We start from the raw sequence: 24,782 nt of genomic DNA, 5'->3' as shown, positions 1-24,782 counted from the left end.
ACTCTGAAATAATTTGTTTAAAGAAGCAAAGGGAAAACAAAAATCTCAGTTTAATAGAATCCAATTAAATTTTTTTGTTGTGGTATAATATATAATTAGCTACACATATTTAAAGTATTAATATAATATCTGATAAGTTTTGACATATGTATATACCTGTGATATTGTTAAATACATATTTGTTCTTCCATCTCTTTCTTGGCATTGAATTCCTAAAATCCTTAGACTCTCTAAAGTGATGTCTTTTTGTATGCTAATATTGTGTTGACTGATGTCTGGCAGTCCCTAGGTAGCTTCAGGATTGGGGTGGTAACCAAAAAGACCAAGTCATGATTAGAGGTTTGGGACTTCCAGCCTTACTCCCCTTTCCCCAACCTGGAGTTAAGGGAGAGAAGGGAAGGGGCTAAAAGTTAAGTTAATCACTTATGACCAATGGTTTAATGAATCATTCATATCCAATGAAGTCTCCATAAGAGGTTCAAGAGGACAGGGTAAGGAGGGCTTCCAGATAGCTGAACACATGGAGGTTCCTGAAGGTTGGTATACTCAGAGAGCACATGGAAGCTCCATGCCACTTCCCTTATAACTCACTCTTTGCATCTCTTCATCTGTATCATTTGTAATATCTCTTATAATAAACTGGTAAACATAAGTGTTTCCTGAATTCTGTGAACTGCTCTAGCAAATTAATCAAACCTGAGAAGGGAGTTGTGGAAACTTTGATTTATAGTGAGCAGGTTGATGGGGAGTGTATTAGTCCATTTGCATGCTGTTGATAAAGACATATGCCAGACTGGGCAATTTACAAAAAAAGAAGTTTAATGGACTTACAGTTCCACATGGCTGGGAAGGCCTCACAATCATGGTGGAAGGCAAGGAGGAGCAAGTCACATGTTACATGGATGGCAGCAGGCAAAGAGAGAGAACTTGTGCAGGGGAACTCCTCTTTATAAAACCATCAGATCTTGTGAGACTCATTCACTCTCACAAGAACAGCATGGGAAAGACTTGCCTCCATGATTCAATTACCTCTCACCTGGTCCTTCCCATAACATGTGGGAATTCAAGATGAGATTTGGGTAGGGACACAGTCAAACTATATCAAACAGAAGCACAGGTAAAATCACCTGGGGCTTGTGATTGGCATCAGAAATAGGGGGAAGTCTTGTGGGACTGAGCCCTCAACCTATGGGATCTGATGCTATCTCCAAGTAGATAGTTTCAGAATTTAATTAGTGGGCATCCAGCTGCAGCTGCAGGATTGCTTGCTTGCTTGGTATGGGGTAAAACATCCCACAAATTTGGTTACTGAAGTTTTCTGTGTTGATCATTGTGGGATGAGAGCAGATAAAAAAACTGCTTGTGCTTTTTTTCACTCATAATTACCCTGGAACCATAAAATATCACCATGATTTAGATAATAAGTGTGTCTATCACCTCCCCATTACCACAGGTTCTTGGGCTCTCAATGCAACTGAAATTGACACAAGACCAAAATAATTTTCCCAGAGATGGTTTTATTGGAACTTATGCCTGGACATAGGGAGGCAACATGAGAGAGAGAGAGAGGGAGAGAAAAGGTGAAGAGGGAGGAAAGGGGAAGGAGGGAAAGGGAGGCGGAGGGGGAGAGGAAATATTCTTAGGCCGACTCCTGTTGGGGAGTTGGAAAGGCAGTTTTATGGGGGGTGGCTATGTTGGGAAAGGAGTGATGTTTAGGCATGTAGAGGAAGGGAATTTTTAGCACCTATGTAGTTTGTTAACATGCTTCCGCATGCATCACATCTCTTTAGCATGTTGAGTCTCCACCCCTGGGTGTGATTTTTAGTATTGTAATGAAGCTAAGGTTAAGGGTCAGTCATTCTCCTGGCATTTAGCACATGAGGGTGGTGGGAGTTTTCTTGAGTAAGATTTATGGTAGAATGTCACTTTTCTTGGTTTCTTCAGATAACTTACAGCTTGCAAGGTCTTGTGGTCAGTGGGAATGCATGAGGTAATGCTCTGGTGGGGGTGAGCTGAAGCCAAGTCCCATCCCTACTTCGTCTCATCCCTAAAATTTCCATACAGCTCTTTGTAACCCCTTTCTCTCACCACCCCCTGCATCCCCTATCCCTAGGCAACTACTGATCTGCTTCTAGTTACTTCAGATTTGTTTGCATTTTCTAGACTCTTTCACAAATGGAATCATATAGTATGCATGTTTTCTGGTCTGACTTCTTTCACTCCGCATAATTATTTTGAGATTCATCCATCTTGTTGCATGTCTAAATAGTTTTTTTATTGCTGAGTAGTATTTCACTGTTTATCTAGCTGTTGATGGACACTGCGATTGCAGTCAGGATTTAGCTATTACAGATAAAGTTTCAATAAATTTTCATGAACAGTTATTTGTATGGATATACGTTTTCATTCATCTTGAGTAAATACCTAGAAATAGAATGGCTGGGTTGTATGGTAAGTACACATTTAGCTTTTTAAGACACTGAAAAAGTGTTTTGCAAAGTGGTTATACCATTCAACATTCCTGTCAGCAATGTATGAGAGTTATAGTTGCTTTACATCCACACCAACAATTGGTATGATAGAATTTTAGCCATCCTAATGATGGCAGTGGTGGCCTCTCTGGCGTAGCTACTGTGAAGATGCTGGCAGTAGTAGGCAAGGCACACTCCACGCACTACGGAGTTGGTGGGGCAGGATTCCCACCCTCCTGGCAACAGCTGTAGCCACCCAGTGGTGGTTGTGGACTTGGGCATCCCTGCACTGTTGGGGACCAGGAAAGCCCCCATGCCTCCACAGTCTCAGAAGTGTCTGCCCGCACTGCCTGGCCTATCCCCACTCCCAGAACCCACTCTGATTGTGGAGCAAAGCTGAGGCCAAGACCAGGTGATGTTACAACCTGGCTGGGTGTGTGCATTCTTGGGGCAGCGCTGATACACCAGCCCCCTGCTGCCTTGGCCCCCCTCCAGACTTTGGATACTAGTGAGCACAGGAAGGGGGCCAAGGGTGGGGATGCTCCTCGGCAGGAATAGCCTGGGTGTGATGGACATGATTGATGGTGACAGGAGGCAGACAGGCTTCTGGGTGGAAAGGGGCACATCCCTGGTGAAGCTCCACCTTTAAGTCAGGGATAGTCTGAAGTGTGGGGGCTGGGCTGTCAATTCTGGATAGAGTCCACAGACTGGAGTGATAACTTAGTGCTTTTTCCAGGCCTGGCCATGCACTTTCTCCCTTCTGACACCATAAATACCCCAAACTCAGCCAGACTCAGACATCAGGAGGATCTGCCCATAAATAGGAGCTACCTACTTTGGGTCTCCTGAGAGCTGTTCTGTCACTTGATGAGGCTCCACTCTGCCTTGCTTACCCTCCAGTTGTCCATGTACTTCATTCTTCCTGGATATGGGACAAGAACTAGGGACTCACCAAATGGTGGAACTTAAAAAGCTGTAACACAAAAAGTGCTGAAACATGCTCCCTGCTCACCATGTTGTGGGTGACGAGAAGGAGAGAAGAGCTTCAGCCCTTTGGGGAGCCCAGGCCTAGGAGCTCCCCAAGCCAGGGCTGTTACACCCTCTTTGGGTGTCTGCAGTTCCTAGTGTCTGCAAGCTTCTGGGTGCCACCACATTCCCCTCATCCAGATGCAGGTTCTTGCAGCAGAAGCCACGTGCAGTACATCTGGTCCAGTTGCAGCCTCACATGGAGCAGACACCTGTGCTGGTACCTGGAGCTGCCTGCCTAGCTGCAGCAGCCTGTGTGCCTGGCTGTATGCAGTGGCCAGGACCTATGCTTACTTGCCCACACACCCCTCACCACTCCAAACCTGGCTCACCCTTGGCAGGTGTGGGATATGAGCAGGTAGCATGAGCTGAGCACAGCCTGCCAAGCTGAGTGGGCCCAACGAGCCCAGTGGGCATGAGCAACACTCAGGCAGAAGACACTGCCAGCCACAGATGTTTCCAGCTGGTGAAGTGACACCCCAGGGGTCCCGTGGCACTAACAGGTATGTAGTGGTATCATTATAGTTTTGGTTGGAACGAGTAATGATGTTGAGCTTCTTTTCATGTGTTTATTTGCAATTCATACATCTTTGGTGAAAAGGCTGTTCAAATCTTTTGACAATCTTAAAAATTGAGTTGTTAGTTTTTGTATTGTTTTGAGTTCTTAATATATTCTTGGATACAAGTTCTTTATTAGATATGTGATTTGAAAATATTTTCTCAAAGTCTAAGTCTTTGCTTTTCACAGAATCTGATTCTTCAGTTCACTGTTTAAGCAACCCCAGCACAGTCCAGGTCTGGGAAACTGTGACAGGTGATGTTTAGAATTATGTCCCTGAGACTCTGTAACATCTGCAGGCATCATCCCACTCTGCAGTCCTGTTCACTGAATGTCTTGGGCTAGCATAACCTATTTACAAATGAGGTCACATTCTGAGGTACTAGCAGTTAGGATTTCAACACATGAATATTTGTGGGAGACACCTCAATTCTTAACAATAGGCAATTGCATGTAGTTCAACCTAACACAAACTTTAGATCAGTCTCCCTGTTTTTAGTTCCTGACTTCCTCATAGCTTCTGCTTTGGATTGACTTGACGATTCCAGATGAGTCACTTTTCTGGGTTCTGTGGAAGGTTACTTTAAAATGCTAATGTTTTTAGAATGATGCACAGCAGTAGAGAACTCAGAATACAAATGTAGTTGGTAGATTGTTCCACACACTTGGGGTGCAAGGAAAAAACATATTAGCCTGTTTTACAAATAAAATTAGGTATAGCTCTGTGCCTGTGTTAGCAATAAATCCAATATCAATGAGGACAACTCTGCTACCATTCTCAGGTCTTGGAATATGTTTAATTGCCTGGCATCTGGAAAGTGGTAATGGAACCTGGTCCTTAGTCCGTGATTGTTCTCGGATTGCTCTCCTACATGCTGCTCCTATTGAGCTTGGGTTGACTTACTCTGCCAGCTCAGGGAGTATTTGTAACTAGCACTGTTAATTGTTTGCCTAATATCCATTTCTTCTTCTTACTTGCCAGGGTAGCTCAGATTTTGTTTAGGGTGACCACATGCCCAGCCCGAGGTGTCCATCACAGCCAGACTAGGTCATGTGACCTAATCCTGATACAAAGGAAGAGTGCTGTGAAAGCTTTTGGAAAACTTTTTTGTTTTGCTGTTAGAAAGAACAGATGGAGCTGGTATCTTTCCCTCTTTGTTTCTACTTTGAATGTGGATGTGATACTTAGAGTTTGGACTGTCATTTTGTGATCACATGAAGAACTATCATTTTGCATTTATCTGTCAGCAAAGGGAAAGACAGGATAGCATGACTGATTTGTTGAAATTGAGTTGTCTTTAAAAAATCTTTAGTCTGTTGGTAACCATGATTAGTTTTTTGGGATGTGTGAAGATCCATTCAGAAATCTCCTTTAAAGAAATTCTCCCTTATTTAGAAATTCAGTTTAATGTCAAGACAATAGAATTTGGATTTAGAACTCCTGGGTTGGCCATGGCTTTATCATTTACTAATGTGAAAACTGGATAAGCCACTAACCTCTTTGAACCTTAATTTCCTCATCTGTGCAATATGAAAATGTTGCTTGGTATCCAGATGAACTGCGGAAAAAATGATTATAGAGAAAAATAAGTGATATAATTTTCATTAAAATAACTTGTTTATGATGAGACTTTATATAATCATTAATATGTTGTCATATCTAATTATTATGACAAAATAATTATTTTGCATTTGTGGAAAACTATGAGATTGAATAATAACAGCTCATATGCACTGAGAGATTCTTTGCATCAGTTACAGTTCTTAGGCCTTTACGGATTAACTCATTAATCATCACAACTACCCCGTGAGGTGATTAGTATTTAGAGTCCATTGCAGAGAGGAGGAACTGAGGCAAAAGAGGTTAATCCTCTTTAAAAGGTTAGTCCCCCCTTTCCCACATAGCTGCGGAAGATGGCGGAGGTACAGGTCCTGGTGCTCAATGGTCGAGGCCATCTCCTGGGCCCCCTGGCGGCCATCGCAGCTAAACAGGCACTGCTGGTCCAGAAGGTGGTGGTGCTATGCTGCCAAGGTATCAACATTTCTAGCAATTTCTACAGAAACAAGTTGAAGTACCCAGCTTTCCTCCGCAAGCGGATGAACACCAACACTTCCAGAGGCCCCTACCACTTCCAGGCCCCCAGCCGCATCCTCTGGCAGACCGTGCGAGACTTGCTGCCGTGCGAGATCAAGGGAGGCCAGGCCGCCCTGGACCGCCTCCAGGTGTTTGACGGCATCCCACCGCCCTACGACAAGAAAAAGAGGATGGTGGTTCCTGCTGCCCTCAAGGTTGTGTGTCTGAAGCCTACAAGAAAGTTTGCTTGTCTGGGTGCCTGGCTCAGGAGGTTGGCTGGAAGTACCAGGCAGTGACAGCCACCCTAGAGAAGAGGAAAGAGAAAGCCAAGATCCACTACCGGAAGAAGAAACAGCTCATGAGGCTACGGAAACAGGCTGAGAAGAACGTGGAGAAGAAAACTGACAAATACACAGAGGTCCTCAAGACCCACTGACTCCTGGTCTGAGTCCAGTAAAGACTGTTAAATCCTCATGCATGGCCTGCCCTTCCTCCATCGTTGCCCTGGAATGTGCGGGACCCAGGGGCAGCAGCGGTCCAGGTGCCACAGGCAGCCTGGGACATAGGAAGCTGGCAGCAAGGGAAGGGTCTTAGTCACTGCCTCCCGAGGTTGCCTGAAAGCTCTCAGAGAATTGTGGAGGTGTCATTTATCTATGGCCAGTAGGAAGAGCAACCAGTTACTGTTAGCAAAAGGGAGCCAGAAGAGGGGCTGGAGGGTCCTGCCTTGTGAGTGGGGCATCTGTTGGACTTTCCACCTGCTCATGTACTCTGCAGCTGTTAGAATGTGCAAGCGCTTGGGGACAGCATGAGCTTGGTGTTGTACACACGGTATTTCTAGAAGCAGAAATAGACTGGGAAGATGCGCAACCAAGGGGTTACAGGCATTGCCCGTGCTCCTCACCTGCATTTTGTAATAAGAAATAAATTGCTTTTAAAGAAAGAAAGAAAAAAAGGTTAATCCCTGCCCCACACAAGACCGAAATCATTTGTCATCTTCTCTCTCCACAGAACACTCTCCCCAAATCTATTTTCTAACACTTCCCTGTGATGTCAGAGAGTAATCTCCCTCCCCTTCCTTTATAGTCTTTTCACCAGGGCTCTACATCCCTTCCCGCTGTGTCTAATTAAAACCCTCACTGTCCTGAATTCCCTCTCACTCCATATTGTCCCTGGGTTCCCATATTTATAGGTTTTGTTTCTTACCCATTCAGAAATTTATAGGAGTTCATTAAAAATAGGGAAACTGCTTGACTCTGCTGTTTCTTTTATCTCCCTCCTATTTGTGCTAATTCTTTTTCCTGTCAAATCATACTGAAAGCAGTCTATAATTAGACTTAATTAACATTTCTTTTTACCTCCTGAAATCTGTCTCCTAATCTCTCCTGCTCAAACACTGTATGGCAGCAAATCTCCTTGGCAATCTTCCTGAATTTCTTTCCCTGCAAGATTAGCAACGTTTCCTATCTGCTACCCATCTCCACCTATCTCAGACTTCAGGTAGTGTCGATCAAGCTTAACTGAAATCACACAGTCCTGGATCTTTCTTTCTTAACTTGTACTTTTTTGGGTTTGATTCAATTGCCTTCCATCCTACTGAGTTACTCTTTATTCCCTTATTCTGTTTGATTATATTTTGAGAAATTATTACCACTGGAAATGATTATATATTTTTCTTTTCTGACTGCTATAAAAATCACTTTCCTTCTTCAGGTTATCTATTTCTATAGCCTGTATTTCTATAGAGGGAACACTGAGGGGATAGAATGAAAAATAAGCCAGCTGCTTCAAAGTTTCTAGCTGGAGTGTGAATATCTCTTGGATCAAATATTTTGAGGGTCACTTAAAGACTTCCTAACATGTTCTCTTTGTTACTACTAGTGGTTCTGGAGATGTCAGAGAACACAGAGTGTGGGAGGAAAAATAGATAAGCAACGTGGCAATTAATGAAGGTACTAAGAGTGAAGGCTCCCTTCTTTCTGAGACTCAATCAGATCAAAAGCTGGTGGAGGAAGAAGTTTGAAGTAGGAGAAGAGATTGAGCCTTTGGTATCAGCAAGGATTGGAGTCAGGAGGCTGTTGAAAAAGGGCACATGAGTGATGTGAGGTGAGGGAAGAGAAGAGAGATGTAGACATTGGCTAAGAGGAGATAAGAAGTGGTTGACATCAGAGAATACTATAAACACCTCTATCCACATAAACTAGAAAATCTAGAAGAAATGGATAAATTCCTGGACATATACACCCCCTCAAGACTGAACCAGGAAGAAATTGAATCGCTGAATAGACTAATCATGAATTCTGAAATTGAGACAGTAATAAATAGCCTACCAACCAAAAAAAAGCCCAGGACCAGATGGATTTACAGTTAAATTCTCCCAGAAGTACAAAGAGGAACTGGTACTTTTTTTTTCTGAAACTGTTCCAAACAATGGAAAAAGAGGGTCTCCTCCTTAACTCATTTTATGAGGCCAGCATCATCCTGATACCAACACCTGGCAGAGATACAACAACAAAAAAGAGAAAACTTCAGATCAGTATTTCTAAGAACATCAATGCAAAAATCCTCAATAACATAGTGGCAAACCAAATCCAACAATACATCAAAAAGCTTATCCACCATATATCAAGTTGGATTCATCCCTGTAATGCAAGGTTGGTTCAACATACATAAATCAATAAATGTAATTTATCACATAAACAGAACTAAAGACAAAAGCCACATGATTATTTCAATAGATGCAGAAAATACCTTCAATAAAACTTAACATCTTTTCATGTTAAAAACTCTCAATAAACTAGGTATTGAAGGAACATACCTCAAAATAATAAGAGCCATATATATGACAGACCCACAGACCATACCATACTGATTTGGCAAAAGCTGGAAGCATTCCCCTTGAAAACCAGCATAAGACAAGGATGCCCTCTCTCACCACTCCTATTCAACATAGTATTGGAAGTTCTGGTCAGGGCAGTTGGGCAAGAGAAAGAAATAAAGCGAATTCAAATAGGAAGAGAGGAAATCAAATTATCTTTGTTTGTAGATGGCATAATCCTATATTTAGAAAAGTCTGTTGTCTCAGCCCCAAAGTTTCTTAAGCTGATAAGCAACTTCAGCAAAGTCTCAGGATTCAAACTATGCTAGCATTCCTATACACCAACAACAGGCAAGCAGAAAGCCAAATCATGAATGAACTCCCATTCACAATTGCTACAAAGAGAATAAAATACCTAGGAATACAACTAACAAGGGAAGTCAAGTATCTTTTCAAGAAGAACTACAAACTACTGCTCAAGAAAATCAGAGAAGACACAAGTGGAAAAATATTCCATCCTCATGGATAGGAAGAATCAATATTGTGGAAATGGCCATACTATCTAAAGTAATTTATAGATTCAATGCTATTTCCATTAAACTACCATTGACATTCTTCACAGAATTAGAAAAAACTACTTTAAAATTTATATGGAACAAAAAAAGAACCCAGATAGTCAAGACAATCCTAAGCAAGAAGAACAAAGCTGGAGACATCACACTACCTGACTTCAAACTATACTACAAGGCTACAGTAACCAAAACAGCATAGTACTGGTCCAAAACAGATATGTAGAGCAATGAACAGAATAGAGAATCCAGAAATAAGACCGCACACCTACAGCCATCTGTTCTTCAATAAACCTGACCAAAATAAGCAATGGGGAAAGGATTCCCTGTTTAATAAATGGTTTTGGGAGAACTGGCTGTCCATATGCAGAAAATTAAACTGGAATACTTCCTTACATATACAAAAATAACTCAAGATGGATTAAAAACTTAAATATACAACCCAACACTATAAAAATCCTTGAAGAAAATCTAGGCAACACCATTCAGGTTATAGGCATGAGCAAAGATTTCATGACAGAAACGCCAAAAGCAATTGCAACAAAAGCAAAAATTGACAAATGGAATCTAATTAAAACGCTTCTGCACAACAAAAGAAATATCAGAGTGGAGGACAGACAGCCTACAGAATGGAAGAGAATTTTTGGAATCTATCCATGTGACAGAGGTCTAATATCCAGAATCTATAAAGAACGTAAACAAATTTCCAAGAAAAAACAACCCCATTAAAAAGTTGGCAAAGGACATGAACAGACACTTTACAAAAGATGACATTTATATGCATTTATAAAGATGCATACATATGTTCATTGCAGCACTATTCACAATAGCAAAGACATGGCATCAATACAAATTACCATCAGTGATAGAGTGGATAAAGAAATTATGGTACCTACACAGCACAGAATACTATGCAGCCATGAAAAGGAACGAGATCATGTCATTTGCAGAAACATGGATGGAATTAGAAGCCATTATTCTCAGCAAACTAACACAGGAACAGAAAACCAAACACCACATGTTCTCACTTATAAGTGGGAGCTGATTGATGAGAACACATGGACACACTGCAGGGAACAACGCACACTGGGGCTTGTTATGAGGGCCAGGGGAGGGATAGCACCAAGAAGAATAGCTAAGAGATGATGGGCTTAATACCTAGGTGATGGGTTGATCTGTGCAGCAAACCACTGTGGCACACATTTACCTATGTAACAAATCTGCACATTCTGCATGTGTACCCCTGAACTTAAAAGCTGAAGAAAAGAAAAGTGGTTGATTCCCTAGAATGTATTTAGAGGGTAACACAAATGATATTTGTAGTTGGTTGGATATGGGAAAGAGAGGAGTGGAGGATTATCCTCAGTTTTGGGGTATGAGCAATAATAATGATATTACTAGTGAGGGAGGAGCAGGTTTAGGGATAAATCAAGATTTAGTTGTAGATGTGATGCTTGAAATTTTTTTTTTTTGCACAGACAAGGCGATGTAGAAGAAACTGTCTTTTTCTTGGCTGGAAGGATTCCTTCATTCTTTAGATTTAAAAAGCTTTCTCTTGCTCTGTGTTTTCTGGCATATAAAAGGCTCTGTAAACCTGGTGAAATGAGGGGTGGCATAGGTTGGTTGGCATGGCTTCCCACATTCAGCACACACGTGTAATTTATCCTATACTAATTTCCTAATCAGAGATGGCAAATGATTTCTTGTTGCCTACCAAACTAAAAAAATAGTCCTCATTAACTATTTTATGTGCCATGAATGGAAAAGTAATAAATCAGTATGATATACTGTAAAATGTTTAATAGAAGTATATTTTCATCACTGTTTCTAATAAAAACAAAACAGAGGTTTTATCAATATTGATGACATAATTTTAAATTTGTTTTACTGTGTAAAATTGTCCTCATATTTCAGGAACAAAGCAAAATTATTTTTTACTCGACACAATTTGTAATAGAGAACATTTAGAAAAATTAGTTATTGGAAAAAATGATAAAATAAAAAATCGTATGCATTAAAAGTCATGGAAAGTATTAGGTTGTAAGTTTTCAGAATAAAGATACTGCAACCATAACCCACAGACAATACAGGAAGTGTCTCTACTGATATCACTTTACAACGTGTAGGTAACTTTCTGGGTTAATTTACAATTTTAACTGCATGGTCTTTAACTGCATTCCAACTTGCTTAAATTCTTGAATGCATATAAAAGTTATTTTGGTCTTTACTTTTCAAATTTTGGAAAAGCAGAACAACTTTAAAAACAAATTCACCTTTCAGAAATTAATCCATGTAATTGACAAACATATGAAATGTACCTATGTGTCATAGTCCAGGCCAAACACTGAGTATGCACAGGTGATGAGAAACAACAAGATCAAGACTTTGTAGAGATTTTGTGATTGTTTTAGGTTCAAATATAAAGATATGAAGCAAATCTCTATTATATAATTTAAACTGCTTACATATGTTAACTTATCTATTTCATATATTTTTAAATATTAGAAAACAATTTCTCATGTTTATTTTTCTGGTGGATAGGTCTATGATTTGATTCAAAATGTCTTTGTGCAGAAAATAATATACAATAAATTGATATAAAATATGTAACACATGAGGATTTACCTTTTTCAAAATACTAGTCTGGAAACTACAATGACTTCAATCACATATATCTTTTCTGTCTGCTTTTTTAACTAGTAAGTTTTGAAGTTCAACTTGGCAGTCTGCATAATTAATTTTTAAAATAATTTTAATTTTAATTTTAGATTCAGGGGGTACATGTGCAGGTTTGTTACATAGGTATTCTGCGTGATGCTGAGGTTTGGGATATGAATGATCTTGCCACTCGATTAGTAAGCATAGTACCTAACAGGTAATTTTTCAACTCTTATTCCCCTCCAGTCCCCACCGGTAGTCCCTGGTGTCTATTGTCATCTTTATATCCATAAGTATCCAATGTTTAGCTTCTGCTTATAAGTGAGAAAATACAATACTTGGTTTTGTTTTCTAGCATTAATTCGCTTAGCATAATGACCTCTAGCTGCATCCATGTTGCTGCAAAGAATAATTACATTCTATTTTATGGCTGTGCTGTATTCCACGGTGTATTTGTACTGCATTTTCTTTATGCAATTCACCATTGATGGGCACCTAGGTTGATTCCATGCCTTTGCTGTGGTGAATAGTGCTGCAGTGAAAATGAGTAGATGTATCTTTTTGGTAGAATGATTTATTTTCTTTTGGATATATACCCAATAATGGGATTTCTGGATTGAATGGTAGTTCTGTTTTAGGTTCTTTGAGAAATCTCCAAACTGCTTTTTATAGTATTTGAACTAATTTACATTCCTACCACCAGTGTATAAGCATTGCCTTTTCTCTGCAGCCTTACCAACATCTGTTGTTTTTTTGACATTTTTGTAATAGCCATTCTGACTCATGTAAGATGGTACCTCATTGTGGATTTGATTTGCATTTTCCTGATTATTAGTGATGTTGAACATTTTTTCATATGTTTATTGGTCACTTTTATCTCTTCTTTTGAAAAGTGTCAGTTCCTGTCCTTTGTCCACTTTTTGATGGGATTGCTTGATTTTTGCTTGTTAATTTAAGTTCCTTATAGATTCTGGATATTAGACCTTTGTCAAATGCAGTTTGTGAATATTTTCTCCCATTCTGTACGTTGTGTGTTTACTCTGTTGATTTCTTGCTGTGGAAAAGTTCTTTAGTTATTGGGTCCCATCTGTCAGTTTTTGTGTTTGTTACGATTGCATTTGAGACTTAATCATACATTCTTTTCCAAGGCCAATTTCCAGAATAATGTTTCCTAAGTTTTCCTCTAGGATTTTTATAGTTTGAAGTCTAACATTTAAACTTTTAATCAATCTGAGTTAATTTTTTTTATTTGGTGGAAGGTAGGGGTCCACTTTCATTCTTCTGTATATAGCTAGCCAGCTATCCTATCACTATTTATTGACTAGGGAGTCCTTTCCCATTTGCTTATTTTTGTTGGCCTTGTCTAAGATCAGATGGCTATAGGTGTGCAACTTTATTTCTGGGCTCTCTATTCTGTTCCATTGGTCTATGTGTCTGTTTTTATGTCACATAGACCATATGTCACATAAACCATGCTGTTTGGGTTACTGTAGCCTTGTAGTATGGTTTAAAGTCAGGTAATGTGATGCCTCCAGCTTTGTTCTTTTTGCTTAGGATTGGTTTGCCTATTCAGGCTCTTTTTTGGTTCCATATGAATTTGGCTCCATGGGAATTTTAGAATTTTTTTTCTAATTTTGTGAAAAATTATATTGGTAGTTTAATAGAAATAGCATTTAATCTGTAGATTGCTTTTGGCAATATGGCCTTTTTTAACATTACTGATTCTTCCTATTTATGAGCATGGAATATTTTTCCATTTGTTTGTATCATCTATGATTTCTTTTAGCAGTGTTTTGTAGCTTTTCTTGTAGAGATATTTCACCTCCTTGGTTAAATGTATTCCTAGGTATTTTATGTTTTTTTTGTGTGTGTGTGTGTGGCCATTGTAAATGGAATTATATTTTAGATTTGGCTGTCAGCTTGAACATTACTGGTATATAGAAATATTACTGATTTTTATACATTGATTTTTGCATCACAAAACTTTACTGAAGTTGTTTATCAGTTCCAGGAGTCTTTTGGTAGAATCTTTAGGGTTTTTTAGACATAGAATCATATTGTCAGCAAAGAGAGATAATTTGACTTCTTTTTTTATTTGGATATATTTTATTGTTTTCTCTTGCCTGATTGCTCTGGCTAGGGCTTCCAGTCTGTGTAATTAAAAAAAATTTGAAGTTCATTTTTGTTTCTGTTAGAATTTTAGGATGCCAATAAAATTATTTAAGAAGCCAATATTAAATAAAATATTCATAACTCAAACTAAAAATCGAAGTATAGCATTCAAACCAAAAGGAAATTCTTTTTTTGAGTTGGGTTTTAAAAGATACTTGAAATGAAACAAAAAATCAGCACACTTGAAAGATTAGAGAACTCCACAGAACAAGATTGCCAAACAAATTGAACATATATCAAGTCACTAGTTGCTATAGATGGAATGCTTGTATACTCCCAAAATTCATACATTGAGATCTAATTTTCAATGTAATAGTATTTGGTGGTGAGACCTCTGAGCAATGATTAGGTCATTATGGTGGAGCCCTCATGGATGGGATTAGTGCCCTTATAAAAGAAACCCAGATAGCTCTCTTTCCCTTTTTGCCATGTTAGGACACAGTGAGAAGATGCAGTCTATGAATCAGAAAGTGGGCCCTCACCAGACAGGGAATCTATTAGTGCCTTGATCTTGAACTTCCCAGCCTCTCAGAACTATGGGAAATAGATGTTGTTTATGGGCCACCCAGTCTGATGCTTTGTTATAACAGCCTGAACAGACTAAGACACTAGTATTATGCTTAGGCAAGGCATGTAGTGTGCACACATATGTTTCAAAGCAACACAGTTATTGTTGTCAGATATCATTATAATCAGACATCGTAATACCTGATTCATTACATCATCTTATACTTTTATGGAAAAACTAAAATAATTCCAAGGTAATTATAAATTTTATGCAGAGATGGAAATTAGTAAGAACTATATCCTTTTAAAGTTCATTTCCTTCTAAAAAGTTACAGTGTCAAATTAGATTATTAAAGTAAAATATTAATTTAAAAGCCTCCCTTAATAATCTTAGCAAATGAACTCTAATGTGTATATGTTATAGCCTTTTTTTTTTTTTTTTTAATAGGGTCTCACTTTGCTGCCCACATTAGAGTGTAGTGATATGTATGAGGTAATAGGTGACTGCAGTCTCAGACTCCTGGGCTCAGTCAGTCCTCCTGCCTCAGCCTCCTGAGTATCTGGGACTACAGGCATACATCACCACACCTGGTATATTTGTTTATTTAATATAGATGGAATCTTGTTATGTTGCTCAGACTGGTCTCAAACTCCTGGCCTCAAGTGATCCCCCCACCTCAGCCTCCTGAGTAGCTGGGATTACAGGCATGCATTACCTGGCCAGTTTATTTATTTATTTATTTGTAGAGATGGGGTCTTGCTACATTGCTCAGGCTGGCCTCAAACTCCTGGCCTCATATATTCCTCCCGCCTCAGCCTCCTGAATAGCTGAGACTACAGGTTTGCAACAGTACACTTGAACAATTTTTTTTATTTTTTATTTTTATTTTTGTAGAGACGTGATCTTGCTATGTGCTCAGACTTGTCTTAAATTCCTGACCTCAAACAATCCTCCTGTCTTGGCCTCCCAAAGTGCTGTGATTACAGGTGTGAGTCACCACACCCAACCTATGTCTATATCTGTAGATACAGATACACATACCATTCCCACTTGAATATATAGCAATATATATGTGCTTCCACATTCTTTATGTCCACATGCTTTTTTTTTTCCCCCCTCCAGGATGAATTTGTGATGATGAATAAAAAGGTTATTCTTATTCTGGTATAGATAAACTACTTCTGTTGCTCTCAAGCTGCTATAACCTGGGCTATCTTATTTGTTTAGAATGTATAGTCAATTATTTAGAATCCAGAAGCAAAGTCATTAATTCTTGCTGGAAGATAAGGGCTAAGCTGTAACTTCTGGCATATGGAGGAAGATCCTGACTCAGGAACCAGAATATCACACTTGGAGTCATGAGCCCTCATTTGGAGTTTCAATTCTGTTATTACCTCAATATGTGAAACCCACGCTTCCACATACTTTACTTTTGAGTATAAAATTGGGTCACATCAGGCCAGGTATGGTGGCTCATGCCTGTAATCCCAGCACTTTGGGAGGCCAAGGCGGGCAGATCATGAGGTCAAGAGATCAAGACCATCCTGGCCAACATGGTGAAACCCCGTCTCTACTAAAAATACAAAAATTAGCTGGGTGTGGTGGCATGCGCCTGTAGTCCCAGCTACTTGGGAGGCTGAGGCAGAAGAATCACTTGAACCCGGGAGGCAGAGGTTGCAGTGAGCCGAGATGGCGCCACGGCACTCCAGCCTGCTGACAGAGCGAGACTCTGTCTCAAAAAAAAAAAAAAAAAAAAAAAAAAAGAAAGAAAAAATAATAAAATTGGGTCACATCAAATTTCATTGTCTCCTCACCTGTGTAAAATGAACCTCAGTAACCTAAAACAGATCTTTCCTTCAAGGATGTCTCAGGTACACTTGGCAAAAGTCAACTGGTGTTCTTCCTTCAGTAAGCCCCTCCAGATTGATCTGTGGATACATGTCATTTCCCTTGAACATATTGAAATGGAATTTCTGGCTTTGTTACCTGTACTCTCAAGCTAGTACATCTTGTTCGTTACATGGGATTTGCTGAAGTCAATGGGGTTTTCACAGCAGGAATCTCTCACTGCAAATGCTTATACTTAGCACTATAATGTGTTCCTGGAAAAGTTAAACCAAATGCAATGGCAAGCTTTATTGTCTTTTATAATTGTGGTTGAGGCCTGCATGCTGTACCAGCCTGGAGCAGAAGGATGGATCATTCATCATTGAATGGGGGCACCAAATAACAAGGTAAGAGACATTATGAAATCTCTGTTCCAGGCTTTTTGTGAGAAGCTGGCTTTGTCTGTCTAATGTTTGTATGTGATCCCACCATGCAACTCTTTGTGGTCAGGCTCTTTGTGCTCAATTCTAGCAGCTAGACTCATTTTAGGTAAGAAGAGTAGTGAAATGTTATATCAACATAGGAGGTTCTTATTATTATTTTAATTCTAAATAAGTCTTCAGGCCCTGACTGAACTTCTAATGCTATGTGGGCCAAGGGAGAGTGGCTATTTGCCTCTGCCTCAGATAGCTCTTTGGCTGTCCACCTAAAGGTGACCTGGTCCTGGAGGATAAAACTCAGGTGAGGTTGGTTTGTGCACAGTGAGAAATTTGACCTGAGAGGAACTTGGTTTCTCTGTGTTCTTTATGAGTTGAGGTTTCAGAGTCTAAAACTATAGGTTTGGGCATTATCACAGCAGTATCCTTGGGCATATCAAACCCTGGCCATTTCACTTAAGTGGAATTTTTTCTTGGAGCCAGTGATTCTCAGTCCTGGTTGTGTAAAAAAAAAAATCATCTGAGGGTTTAAAAAATGCCTGGGACCCAACCTTAAATATTCAGATTCAATCAGTTTCAGGTGGGGTACTACATCATTGTTTTGAGATAGGGGCTCACTCTGTCACACATGCTGAAGTGCAGTGACACAATCAGCTCACTGCAACCTGCAACTCCTGGGCTCAAGTGATCCTGTGATCTCAGCCTCCCGAGTGGCTGGGACTGTAGGTGTGTCACACCACATCTGGCTATTTTTTAAGATAGAGATGGGATCTTGCTATGTTGCCTAGGTTGGTCTCCTGGCATCAAGCGATCCTCCTGCCTTGGCCTCCCAAAATGTTTAGATTACAGGCATGAGGCATTGTGCCTGGCCACATCTATTGTTTTATCAGCAGTTCTAATGCAATGCCAGAGTTGATAAGTAATTCTAATGCAATGCTCAGAGAAATGGGTTATCAACCCAGATCACATTGGAATAACCTGGGGTATTTACATTTTCTCCCCTCCAGGAATTCTCATTTAATTGTTGGGAGTACTGACTGTATTTCTTTTTTTTTTCCTTTGAGCACCTGTGCTATGTTTTAAAAAAAATTATATAGGGAAAGGGTTGTTTTCAACAGTTCTGAAAAGTTCTCAGTTGATCATATTGTATAGTCCGTGTTGAAAATAGCTGCCCTAGGGTTTGTAGACCTAGAGGAGATTGTCTGTGGCTGTCAGGGGACCTCCCAGCTGCCTAGTTTGAGTGTATTCTTCTTCTTTCTCTAAAACCCATCAAATGACTGCTGTATCAGCTAGGTCTAAAGACGGGAAGGTGCTCTGGGTCCTGACTGCTGTCTTGTCTCCAGCATCAGGCTGGCATTGCACCCTGACACATCTACAGTAGGACTGTGCTTCCGTATAAGGTATTTTAGGTGCTCTACTTCAGGACAGGGGCTTAGCTTGTGGGGTTCATTATGGATTCAGGAGGTAAGTGTTGCTTATTCTCTATATTCAGAGTGATCTGTTGTCCCTGGAGCTTACTACATCACGTACTCTATAGCCAGCCAAGAGTTTTTCAGAACTAGACTTCCCCGAATGCGTGGTGTTTTATAACCTCTGAGCCTGATCAAAGACCGAAGGTTGTGGGAGAACCCTGTGCTCAAAGAGTTTGCTATCCATTTCTGTAGGAATTTAAATTGTTTAAGTATTGAGGTATGTGTGGGAAAGGGTAAAAAGAAGTGCTTGCTTCACCAAAAACACCCGTGTGTTTCTGGTGGTATTCACATCAGGGCCATAGCCTTAAGAATGGAAACAGAATCCCACAGAGGAGTCAGTAATTGGTACCCCCGGGTCTCTCTAGTCCCTGAGATCCAGTGCAAGTCTTACTGGGACTGGTGTGAAGAAACAACATAGTATGTAAATTCCAGCCACTGCACCGAATGAAAAGTATTAAGATTCCTAAGGGAGAATGTGGATATGGTCAAAGCTGCCCTCTTGTAGCTCCCAATGTGACTAAAAGATACTAACTCTTTGGATATCTTTAATTATTTTATCTTTTAAATATCAAACAAACAAAAACCAAACAAGGTGAAAGGGATTTGAAAAAATATCACCATTACAGTGGTTAGCTTCTCCAAACAGGTGAAAAATTCACGGGCTGCTACAACAAAGTACCACGAACTGATGGATTAAACAACAGAGATGTATTTTTGTACAGTACTAGAGGCTGAAAGTCTGAAATCAAGGTGTCAGCAGGGTTAGTTCCTTCTGAGGGCTGTGAGGCAAGGACCTGTTCCAGGCCTCTCTCCTTGACTTGTGGAAGGCCGTCTTCTCTCTGTGTCTTTTCACAACGTCTTCCTCTATGCATGTCTCTGTTTCTAAATTTTCCCCTTTTATAAGGACACCAGTCATATTGGATTAGGCCCCACCCTAATGACCTCACTTTAACTTGATTACCTCTATAACAACTTTATCTCCCAATAAGATCACATTCTGAAGTATTGGGGGCTAGGACTTCAACATATGAGTTTAGGGACACAGGGGGAAACAATTCAACCCAGAACAGGGTCTATCTCCAAGTACCCCATGATTTTTCTGTAGACAATCACAAATATCTGTACATCTCTGAAACTCAGTCATGGATGGGAATAAAGTACATTTTTTTCCCCACAGAAGTTTCCCCAGCACTTTAAAAAATTAGTGGATATAAGTTATGTGGCTTGACCTGATCACCTTACAGAGAAGCCCATGTATTGGACGTATCCAAATATTAACTCCAGTACCAGAAGCAGATCAATAATTTAGTTCCTAAGCTTGAGATTTACAGAAATAGAAAGACATGATTATGTATTAATATAAATAGCATAACTATTAAGATTGGTGCAAAAATAATTGTGGTTTTTGCTGTTACTTTCAATGGCAAAACCCACAATTTTTCACCAACCAATACCACCAAAGGAGGTAACATTTCAGGAAAAAAACTAAATATGCATCAGGAAAAACTTTTTGAAAGAGGTGGATTTGAGCTTTGGGAAACAGGTAAAATGTACATTATTATAGAGGGGATAGACAGTAGAGATAATTTCAGATGAAAATCTTTTATTTGTAGATCCTCTTAGAGTTTATGGGGACTACATCATTGAAGAGATTTCCATGGATGCAGTAATGTTTTCCTTCAGTGTTTGGGAAGAAAGTGTTTGTGTATGTAAGTTGGGGTCAGATTATGAAGACTCCTGTTTTCATCTCAGAGATCACTAAGCACAATCGAATGTTTTTCAGGAGATGGTTACATGATTAGGAAAATGTTTGAGGGACAAATGATTAAGTGGAGAGTGCACAGTGAGAGGAGGGAGGGATGGCTCCAGTGTGGGTGGTCCATGTGGTAAAGATGAGGAAAGCAGACTCATTCTTTCTGAGCCTGTAACTAGCCCTTGACAGTATATGCTATTGAAAGAGGCAGCATATGAGCTCACATGTGTTCCTCGTGTTGGGGCCCCATGTGGTGACTTGCAGGATCTTCTCAAAGTCACACTTGCTTGTAACTTAAGGTAGGGGTTTGTGCTTTTTCCACCTTTCAATTAGAGATGTAAACATTCCTTTTGAAGAACTTGCAATACCAGGATTCCTCCAGTAGTGGGGATATAAGATGTCGTTTAATATTTCAGGACCTAACTATTTGCAGTGACAAAGGTCACATGGTATTGATTCAGGTTATATTATTTATGCTAACACTTATATTAGTGATAGTAAAATCCCACAGGAAGATATTATTTTTAGGGTCATTAAGAGAAGTATCTATAGCAGTTCAGTGTACAAGTCTTACGTGTCTTTCGTTGAACTTATTTCTAAGTAATTTATTCTTTTTGATGCTACTGTTGTCTTAATTTTATATTCAGATTATTCATGGCTAGTGTTTGGAAATACAACTGAGTTTTATATATTGATCTTGTATTTTTCAGTCTTATTTATTGCCTCTAATAATTATTTTGTGTGGATTTCTTAGAAACTTTTTATGTACAAGATCTTTTTATGTATAAGGTGTCATCTGAAAATATAGTTACACTTCTTTCTTTTCAATCTGGATTCCTTTTACTTAGTTTCTTGCCTAACTGACCCAGCTAGAACCTCCAGTGCAGTGTTGAATGAAGTGGCCTAAGTGGACATCCCTGTCTTCTTTCAGATCAATATTTCGGCATTAAATATGATGCTTGTGGATGGTTTTTTATGGATGCCCTTTTGTTAAAATGAGGATTGTTTGAGGCCATTTTAATAAACTTTTGAAAAAGCTGTTAGACACAGAGCTTACTCACCTCTGAGTGAGTGCTATCTTTTCACCCTGGCAGAAGATTGGAAGTTTGTCTTCTGAAGAGAGCAAAAGAGAAAGTCTCTGGTCTGGAACACCAGTCACAGTCGACGGCAGGAACATCATAAGTAGAGGATTGTCTACTGAATGTGGAGATCTCCAGCCTTCTTTCCCACCTAGCCCTCAGAATGTGGGCTTCCAGGATTATATCTTCCAGCTGCGACATTGTAAGAACCTTTTCTAGAAATTTTGACTAGTCCAAAAGAAAAGACATTAAGATGCTGAGATCCAGGTTTATTCTCCCCAAACCCCAGCCACATTATTTACTTGAAGCCCCATGGAATTCACAGTGACTGAGCTTCTCAAGATAATGCTGGATATTAGAATACAATGGAACAAAGCTTTACAAAATTCTGGGGGAAAATATTTCTACCTTGGAAGTCTAAACTCAGTCAAATTATCAAGCAGGTATAAGAATAGAATAAAAACTCTGTAACAGGTAAGGTCTAAAATATGTTGTCTTTCATGCACACTTTCTCAGGAAGCTACTGGAAGATGTGTTTAATGAAAATGAGGGAGTAAATCAAGAGAGAGGTAATATATGAAGGGAATCCCAGAATGATGCTGAAAGGAAAACTGAAGACAACAGCAACAGGCCCAGAGAGCAGCCAGCTCAGACTGCAGCTGGCCAGAAGGCTGGGGACTGGCTTTTTTAAGAAGATGAGCATGAAAATATATAGAAAGGTAATAGGTGGGGTCAGAGTTTGGGAACAAGTCAGTCACAACTAAACAGGGAAACTAAGAAAAAGACGCAGCAAAGCAGTTGTTTTTTTCATGAGAAACAAATTGTTATGCAGGAAAGGAAAAGGCATATTACTTTAGATTACTCAGCTCTCAGTAGTACTTACATCATTATGAAGTTAACGCCAAATACTGGTATAACCAAAAGTACAGAGTTCTGTAGTGGGCAGTTGGGAAATGGGCATGTGTGTGGTTAGGAAAAGAGGCAATCGTGTGAAAGAGCTAAATCTTCATCTCCAAGTATGGAAAACCCATAATAATGATAAAGAGGAAGCCTCAAAAACTTCGAAGGGAGGGAAATATCAAAATACTCAATTCAGTATTTTGCAGTGGTGGCGTGGGGGTGGGAATGGTGGGTGGGAGTGGGGGTAGCGGGTCAAGGGGCTATTTTTTCTAAAACACACACACACACACACACACACACACACACACACAAACAAACTCAGAACTATTTGACTCTTTATTTTGTTTAACTTTTATTTTAGGTTCAGGGGTACATGTGCAGGTTGTTATATAGGTAAACTTGTATCCTGAGGGTTTGTTATACAGATTATTTTGTCAGTCAGGTACCAAGTCTAGTACCCAATAGTTAGTTTTTCTGTTCCTCTCCCTCCTCCCACCTGTCACTCGCAAGTAGGCACTGGTATCTCTTGTTCTCCTCTTTGTGTCCAGGTCGGTTCTCATCATTTAGCTCCCACTTATAAATGAGAACATGTGGGATTTGGTTTTCTGTTCCTACCTTAGTTTGATAAGGATGATGGCCTCTTCTCCACAACCTTACCAGAATCTGTTATTTTTTTGACTTTTTAATAATAGCCATTATGACTGATGTGAGATGGTATCTCATTGTGGCTTAAATTTACATTTCTCTAATGATTAGTGATATTGAGCTTTTTTTTTTTTTTTCCCAGAATGTTCATGTTCTTTGCCTACTTTATTTTTATTTTTAATTTTTAAATTTTTTTTTTAAATGGAGTCTTGCTTGCTCTGTGGCCCAGGCTGTAGTCCAATGGCGCGATCTCGGCTCACTGCAAGCTCCGCCTCCCGGGTTCACATCATTCTCCTGCCTCAGCCTACAGAGTAGCTGGAACTGCAGGCGCCCGCCACCACACCCAGCTAACTTTTTGTGTTTTTAGTAGAGACGGGGGTTTCACCGTGTTAGCCAGGATGGTCTCGATCTCCTGACCTCGTGATCCACCTGCCTCAACCTCCCAAAGTGCTGGGATTACAGGCGTCAGCCACCGCGCCCGGCTCTTTGCTGACTTTTTAATGGTGTTTTTTTCTTGTCAATTTAAGTTCCTTATAGATATTGAATATTAGACTTTTGTCAGATGCATAGTTTGCAAATATTTTCTCCCATTCTGTGAGTTGTCTCTTTACTCTGTTGATAGTTTCTTTTGCTGTGCAGAAGCTCTTAAGTTTAATTAGATCTCATTTGTCAATTTTTGCTTTTGTTATGATTGCTTTTGGCGTTTTTGTTATGAAATCTTTGCCTGTTCCTATGTCCAGAATGGTATTGCTTAGATTGTCTTCCAGGTTTTTGTAGTTTTGGGTTTTACATTTAAGTCTTTAATCCATCTCAAGTTGATTTTTGTATATAATATAAGGAAGGGGTCCAGTTTCAATTTTCTGCATATGGTTAGCCAGTTATCCCAACACCATTTATTGAATAGGCAGTCCTTTACCTATTGCTTGTTTTTTGTCAGCTTTGTTGAATATCAGATGGTTGTAGGTGTGTAGCATTATTTCTGGATTCTCTGTTCTCTTCCATTGGTCTGTGCATCTGTTTTTGTACCAGTAAATACCATCCTGTTTTGGTGACTGAAGTCCTGTAAGTGTAGTTTGAAACTGGGTCTTTGTGCTTTTTGCTTAGGATTGCCTTGGCTATTTTGGCTCTTTTTTGGTTTCATATAAAGTTTTAAATAGTTTTTTCTTTTCTAGTTCTGTGAAGAATGTCATTGGCAGTTTGATAGGAATAGCATTGAATCTGTAAATTGCTTTAGGTGGTATAGCCATTTTAATGATTGATTCTTCCTATTCATGAGCATGGAATGTTTTTCCATTTGTGTCATCTCTGATTTCTTTTAGCAGTGTTTTGTAATTTTCACTGTAGCAATCTTTCATCTCCCAAGTTAGCTGTATTCCTAGGTATTTTATTCTTTTTGTGGCAATTGTGAATGGGATTAGGTTTCTGATTGGCTTTTAGCTTGGCTGTTGTTGGTATATAAGAAAATAGTGATTCTTCAACATTGATTTTGTATCCTGAAACTTTGCTGAAGTTGTTGATCAGCTAAAGGAGCTTTGGGGCAGAGAATATGAGATTTTCTAGATATAAAATCATGTTATCTGCAAACTGGGATTGTTTGGCTTCCTCTTCTCCATTTGGATGCCCTTTATTTCTTTTGCCTGATTGCTCTGACCAGGACCTCCAATACTGTGTTGAATCAAAGTTGTGAGAGAGGGCATTCTTGTCTTATGCCAGTTCACAGGGGTAATTCTTCCAGCTTTTGCCCGTTCAGTATGATGATGTCTGTGGCTTTGTCATAGATGGTTCTTATTATTTTGAGGTATATTCCTTCAATACCT

The 24,782-nt window shown here is 39.5% G+C and overlaps 2 long non-coding RNA genes and 1 pseudogene across 2 annotated transcripts in view; 2 read left to right on the top strand and 1 right to left on the bottom strand.

The window, feature by feature from the left end:
- The window catches only part of LOC105465359 (uncharacterized), a 103,694-nt gene that overhangs the window by 21,805 nt on the left and 57,107 nt on the right, over positions 1–24,782 (top strand). The window lies entirely within an intron of this gene.
- Positions 1,613–11,942, top strand: LOC139357916 (large ribosomal subunit protein uL13 pseudogene; annotated as a pseudogene).
- Positions 5,497–21,491, bottom strand: LOC105465358 (uncharacterized). Its single transcript, XR_977507.3, has 3 exons — positions 21,403–21,491; positions 16,667–16,780; positions 5,497–5,615 (listed from the first exon to the last, which is right to left on the bottom strand). It is a non-coding gene; the product is annotated as an uncharacterized lncRNA (long non-coding RNA).

Source organism: Macaca nemestrina, chromosome 13 (assembly GCF_043159975.1).
Source record: "Macaca nemestrina isolate mMacNem1 chromosome 13, mMacNem.hap1, whole genome shotgun sequence".
In the NCBI taxonomy this organism is placed as follows: Eukaryota; Metazoa; Chordata; class Mammalia; order Primates; family Cercopithecidae; genus Macaca; species Macaca nemestrina.
This window is presented reverse-complemented; position numbering and strand designations above follow the sequence as displayed.